The sequence below is a fragment of the Sinocyclocheilus grahami genome, unplaced genomic scaffold, assembly GCF_001515645.1.
Source record: "Sinocyclocheilus grahami isolate Dianchi unplaced genomic scaffold, SAMN03320097.WGS_v1.1 scaffold465.1, whole genome shotgun sequence".
NCBI lineage: Eukaryota > Metazoa > Chordata > Actinopteri > Cypriniformes > Cyprinidae > Sinocyclocheilus > Sinocyclocheilus grahami.
In genome coordinates, this window is record NW_015505644.1 from 18,242 (window position 1) to 25,696 (window position 7,455).

Consider the following 7,455-nt stretch of genomic DNA (forward strand, 5'->3'; position numbering starts at 1 on the left):
CCGAGGCAGGTCGAAAGGTATAGTCAAAGGTTATGAGAACAACCATGTACTCAGTCATTCAAAAGTTTTGTAAACAGAGCAGGTATGTAATCCAACAATGTACACTGAACTTTACTGTAAAACTGTAAACTTACTGTATAATGTTTCATAGTCCACTTGCATTTTAATGTAATTTGTTGTCAGACCACCAGTGAAAGTATAACTAAATCCTGTTCGGTCTCTTGCAATAAACAATAAACAGGAAAATAGCAGCCTTGTACATTTTCAAATATTGACTTTGCATATATTGTAACTGTAGCCATAATTTATATCAGTAATTACTGACAGACTGCACTGTTACTGACAACATGCTAAACATTTTGACTATCTTGTTTGTGAACAATAACACAATGACTTGCCATTGACATTGACATTGACATAAATATTTACTTTTTGATAACTAAGGATTTTGAGCATGTTACAGGATTTTGCCTGGTAATCCATTGCACTCACTCGTTTACAGATGATAAGTATGATTCAAGTAAGGTACTAAATTGACTAAGAAAAAAAAAAACGTTTGCAACAAACACTCCATTCAAGAATCCAGTCAAAGCAGTTTGGGTTTATTTAATATGGCTTCAGTATTTTTGGAAAAAGGTGTCTCCCCATAGCGTCAGTTACTGACTCAATGTTGAGTGAACAAACTCAAATGATGTAAAACGTTTACACTCATTTTTTTTCTTAGTTTTATTCATCATACTTTTTTAATTTCTTTCAAGGGCATGTCTTTTCAAGATTTTTTTTATTTATTTTTTTGTATCCATTCCAGTTGAGTATATAGTTGATGTTATTCCCATCTTCATTTGGGAAATTAAATTGGAATATACATACAGGGTTGTGTAATGCACAGCACATTTTAGTAAATCAATTATGTCTCAGGTTTGTTACACAAACCAGGATTTCTAGCTACAAATAATAGAGCACAGATGCTGCACATTTCAGATATAATTTCTTAGAAGTCTGTGTTAGGATGTGACATAGGTGGTTAAATGTGACACTTGTGGGGTCACAAATCTAGATTAATGTCAGATATGTAAAACATTTCAATTTATGCACAAACTAGGTTAAGCAAATTTTAAAAAGTAAAGTACAACAATAGTGTTGCTGCTTTTTCCCTAGTCTATTTGGAATCTATGAATTTCCTCATTGGTTTCCAGCTTCCAGGGAGAGCATTAACAGTAATGCTCAAAAATGATGAAATCATCACATTCACCTCAACAGATGTTGCATATATTCACCTCACACAGTGATCACAGGTTATTTTTAAAATTATCTCTAAACTGGAAAACCTTTGTGATCCTAATTCAACTGTAAAGCCCTGCTGAGAGTTCAGAAGATTCTAGTTTGTTTCACAAGAGTTGGACTTGTAGATTCAAACATCTGTACAATTTATGTATGAGGAGACATTTGTGGGTTAATGCTCTATTTAAAAACGATTGACATGTTTTATGAGTTAGATATGGAATTGGACATTTGTATCAGTGAATATGGTGGTTTAAGCAAATTTAAGTGTGTTTTAAGAAAATTAAGTGAAGAATATAAACCTGCCTGTTCTCAAATGAGCCACTACGCAGGACCAACGGTCTATCTTAAACCATGCTTCTCAGTTGCATTTACATTTTCCTTGTGGGATTTACTAATTGTTTCTTTGTCAAAGTTTCTTGTTCAACATCTGACTTCAGCTTGAAGGGAGATTACTTATTGGGTGGTCTTTTTGCTTTACATGAAATTGAACATGAAACAACCCTGTTTTCCACTGAGGCCACTGAATGTTTCAGGTAAGAATGCACCTTTTACCACTTTAGGGTTATTAGTACAGAGTATTTTAAATAAAATCAGCTTTTCACTGATTCTAATCAGCTTTTCACAATTCTAAACTGAATATTCAGTTCCATGCTATTAACTTCCTCACTGGTGTTTTTAAGGCACAGTACCGCAAAATCTGGATATCAGATGTTGCAAGTAATGAGGTTTGCTGTTGAGGAGATTAATAATTCCACAACTCTTCTGCCCAATGTTTCTCTGGGCTATGAAATTTTTGACCATTGCTCTAATACACAGAATTTCAATTCAGTTTTAAGTTTCATCTCAAAGAATGGCTCAATAAAACCTAAAGAAAAACTCAACAGCTATCAGCCTAAAGTGATTGCTTTAACAGGACCATATGGAAGCTCAAGAACTATGACTGTTGCACCACTGTTCACAATGGACCTTATACCAATGGTAAATTTTGTGTCTTTTTATACAGTATACACAACAAAATACTTGCACACTACCTTTTGTTCAGGACTAACCAGTTACTATGAGTATATCTCTCTCTCTCTCTCTCGCTCTCTCTCTTTCTCTCTCTCTCTCTCTCTATATATATATAACAAGGCCAGGGGTGTAAACATCTGAACAGAATGAAGATGTGTACATTTTTTATTTCGCCTAAATATAATTGTCATGCCCTTCAGAAGATACATGTTTCCCAGAAGACAAAGTAAGTTACAGTTTCCCTGATCTTCACATTCAAAACATTTTCACCCTCTGGCTCTTAATGCATTGTTTTTTTTCCCTTCTGAAGCATCAGTGAGCATTTGAACCTTTAGTAATAGTTGCATATGAGTCCCTCAGTTGTCCTCAGTGTGAAAAGATGGATCTCAAAATCATACAGTCATTGTTGGAAAGGGTTCAAATACACAGAAATGCTGAAAAACCAAAGAATTTGTGGGATCTGAAGGATTTTCTCTGAAGAACAGCAGGCAGTTTAACTGTTCAGGACAAACAAGGGACTCATGAACAATTATCACTAAACAAACAAAAAAAACAGCTGTGGATCATTCAGGTAACAACACAGTATTAAGAATCAAGCATATGCAAACTTTTCAAACGTTTTTTATGTGAAATAACATGCATTTTTTATGGTCCCTCTTATTGGTAAAATAATAAACATTTGGCAAATTCTGCAAGGTGTGTGTAAACTTTTGACCTCAACTGTATACAGTATATAAGTGTTTTCTTCTCTTTCAAAGGTGAATTATGGAGCTTCTAGCTATGTCTTAAGCGATAAACATCAGTATCCTTCTTATGTAAGAACAATTCCTAGCAACAAAGACCTGATAGAGATGATTATTCACATCATACGGTGGTTTGGATGGAACTGGGTTGCCTTTCTTGGTAGCCAACACGATTTGGATGGACTAAACGTGTTTAACGAATATATAAGAAATACTGGCATTTGTCTGGCCTATCAAGAGAGTCTGAGCCTAAATGCAAACTATAGTCAAACGCTTAAAAGGATCGATAAGCTCAACATCAATGTCATTGTAATTTTTGCTTTGCCACAATATGCAAGCAAAATTATCAAAGCAGCCATAGCAAACAATATCCAAGACAAAGTATGGATTGCAAGTCAACATTGGGCTATGAATCAGCAGCTTCCAAGAGAGCCAGGAATCGGGAAAATTGGTACAGTCATTGGCATTACGGAGAAACTGTTGTCATTGCCTGGATTTAATGAATTTGTCTACAATAAAGCCAGAGGAACAACTGATGTTGGCCGTAATGATAGACCTGAGAGTGAAGTCCAGAGGAAGAGTAAGACATGTAATCAAGATTGTGATTACTGCTCATTGTTGACCGCAGAGGAGATTATAAATGAAAATCCCACACTCTCCTTTGCCATCTATTCTGCCATATATACCATAGCTCATGCATTACATCAAATTCTGCAGTGTGACATGAATAAATGCCACAAAAATACAATGGTCAAGCCATACATGGTAAGTGAACTCATGTGAATCCTTGACAAGTTGAATAACTATTTTATTTACATTGTTGAAGTAACGCAGGGGTGGCGAACTCCGGTCCTGGAGAGCCGCAGCCCTGCAGAGTTCAGCTCCAACCCTAATTAAAACTCACCTGCCTGTAGCTTCCTAATAACCCTTCAGACCTTGAATAGCTTGTTCAGGTGTGTTTGATTAGGGTTGAAGCAAAACTCTGCAGGGCTGCGGCTCTCCAGGACCGACATTCGCCACCCCTGAAGTAACGTTTTAATTAATTAAATAATGAATAATATTGTATTTTAATGAAATATATTATACCTTATTGTATTATTGCTGATATTATTTAATTATTGTACAATAATTTAATAAAAGAGTAAAACAAAAGTAATATAAATTGTATTAATATTATAGTAATATAACAGATAATATAGTTATATTTATATATTACTCTTTTTTTTTTTACACACCTCAAAACAGCTTCTGGGAGAAATAAAGAAGTTGGATTTTCTACTCAATGGCCATCACATTAAATAAGATTATCATTTTGATCCAACTATCAGTTATGCAGTTGTGCTCTGGCGCACTGAGGTGAATCCTCCACAGTTTGAGATGGTGGGCACATATGAGAAATTTCCAGAAACTACTTTCACCATAGACAACTCTCTCCTTCTCTGGCATAACAATGGTTCAGTAAGTTTTTTTTTTATATTGAGCCTTCATCTAAACATTTACATTTGTAGATTCTTTAGGGTCTTAGTGAATAGTCTATAACATACGTTGGTTAAAATTTCTCAATGGTAGTGTAAAACAACACCCCTTTTACCTTGTCAAAAACAGCTCTGTTCACAGCGACCCGTTTTGGTGCATGCCCCTTTAAATGCTAAGGAGCTTTGCTCACCCCGCCCCTTTCTTCCGTGGGGTGACGAACCGTTCTCTGAGACTGTAAACTTTAGACTGTATTCGTTGCAGAACTTGCTAACTAGCACATTATTAGGAAAGGCGATTTGCAAAGATTGATAAAATAACCTTATACTCACTTCTTCTGTAGGTGAAGCTGGATCGCGAATGATTCGCGCGAACATAGAGACATTTAGGTAGATCTGGGGGCGGAGTTTTGTTACCGTTCTGTGCCCATCATCCGCTATTTCCACCACTTAATCAAGCCACTCTTCTTTAAAATATGATGACATTTTATTTCAAGTCATTGCGTTTGCGTTGGCTCTCGTGTTGAGCTATTTCATCCGCAAACAATAAAGTATTTGATTTCTAATTATGTGATGCACATCTTTCTCTTTCTATGAAACGTGTAGAACGAGTTGTAACTCTATAGCGACACTAACTCTATAGCTGTTTGCCCAAGCATTGCAATTATTTCACATTTGCTAGAATTCAATCAAATGGCTTTCCCAACTCATTTTTGCGTGTGCGTGGCATATTATTTCTTCTGCACGGTTGCGATGTAACACACACGCATGCAGCTTAGAGGGAACATTGGTAACAACTTTCGTCAACATGATCCCATGAGCGTAAAACTCCACATTCCGCTGCTGTGCATGAGCTGCAGAGAGGAAGAGTGTGGGTTGAAGAGACAAAATCCGATTCATGAATCACCTCATTCTCAGAATGCCCAGAGGCAGGACATGGCAGCCAAAGCCATAAGACCCTGTAGCCTGAGATATGTGTGATAATGTACCCTCACTGCTTCCCTGTATTGTGAGAGACTATTCATAAAGGAGAGGATCCACTCTCTCAAAAGATGTGTGCACATTGTTATAGAATTCAGAATTCAGGACTCAAATCTAACTTTATGAAGAGGAGTGAAATTGCTTTTGCTCACATTCACTCTGAAGCCGAGCAATGTGAACAAGCACCAGAGTCATGCAAAGACATTTTGGGGGGCAGGTGCTCAAGTGGAAAAAAGGGCACCCCTCTCATAATTATTTATAAAAAATAAAGTTACATGCTTTTGAACATCTTTTAATTACTTACACTATAATTAATACACTATAGGGCTCAAATAAATGACATTAGTGTCAACAAAATCTATCTTAACATTTATCACAATCCATGCTGCAATTACATAAATGATATTAAGAGATTGATATTCTAAATATAACATTTTAAATATAGAAATATGAAATATTGAAGAATGATACTTGTATTATACATAAAACTAAAACCACCAGGTCTCAGCAAATCTTAATAAGTTAATCACAGAATCATTCATCCATCCGATTCATTCAAACGGACTGATTCATTCATGAACAAAGTAAGTGACCACTGATTTAACGAATGGGTTACTGATTCAATGACTCACTGGATTCGTTCAAAAATGCTGAATCATTCAAGAACGAAACACCATTCTGGTGGGAGAAGCAACTGATTTGTTCGGAACAGTTTTCATTGGCAAAATAGAGCAAAAACATTCCAAATTGACGATGTTCTGTCTAGAATGGTCAATTAATATAATTAACTTATTGTTTATTTAACTATTGAATTATGTAAGAACTCACACAGGGACATTTTTATCTTTAATTTTGGGGCATTAAATTAATTTTCGTGACATTTCCGACATCACAGTGAGAAGTATTTGTGAGGTTCAGTGCAAACACGATCTTTACCTTGCAGTCACCAGTGAAGGCAGGTCCGGAGGAAAAAAGTTACTTGACCAGGAGATGTGAATCCTGCTCCACAGGGCATGATTTCTGAGGTGGGGATGGGCTCGTGCAGTCTCAGAGAATTAGAATTACAATTAGACCTTAAATTTAAATAGAAAATCTATAATAAAAAATACATACATGAACACAAACCAATGTCTTGCCAAAAGGGCACTTATTTAGCCAGAGGCCAAAAGGGCAGGTGCTTGAGCACCACTTGGGGTCTATTTGTGCACCTGCCTGACAAGCACACAAACAGTGTATTACATCACTTTCTCTCTCGAACTTGCTATGACCAGACAACTGTCCATATATGTCCATATATGGATGCTCCATGCTAACTTCTTGACTAAACAATATCTGTCCTCTTTCCTCCAAGCCAGCACATGCCACCCCTTCTCACCCCTTGTTATCTGATGTTCTTCGTGAACATCAGACCAAACTCAGGGCAGCAGAGAGAAAATGGATCAAAAGATCTATCAGACCTCCATATTTATCAGTCTTTGTTTTCCTCTTTCTCTGTGGAAGTCAATTCTGCCAAATCTTCATATTTCCACAACAAGATTAACAGTGCTTCAGACAAGCATTACATCTCAGAACATTGAATTTTCTTCTCTGTGCCCCTCCACCACCTCTTTAACAGTTGATGATTTTGCTAAATTCTTTACAGACAAAACTAAAAACATTCAGTTCTCAACTCCATGCTTCACAGGAACTCAAACCAACGCATCCACACTTGCATCAAGTTCAAGTCATTGATGCTTGCATTCAAACAGCAACGGGTTCTACACCCTCCTACTTCCTCTCATTCTTACATGTCTATAGCCCCTCCAGAAGTCTAAGGTCAGTAAGTGAGCAACGCCTCATGGTACGTTCACAGAGAGGCACAAAATAACTTTCCAGAACATTTTCGTTCACCGTTCCTTGATGGTGGAATGATCTTCCCACCCCATCTGGAATGCTGAATTCCTGACAATATTCAAGCAACATCT

At 36.7% G+C, this 7,455-nt stretch overlaps 1 pseudogene; it reads left to right on the top strand.

Moving 5' to 3' along the window:
- The first annotated feature begins 1,635 nt into the window (after nucleotides 1–1,635).
- Nucleotides 1,636–7,455, top strand: part of LOC107553139 (taste receptor type 1 member 1-like) — an 11,803-nt pseudogene continuing 5,983 nt past the window's right edge.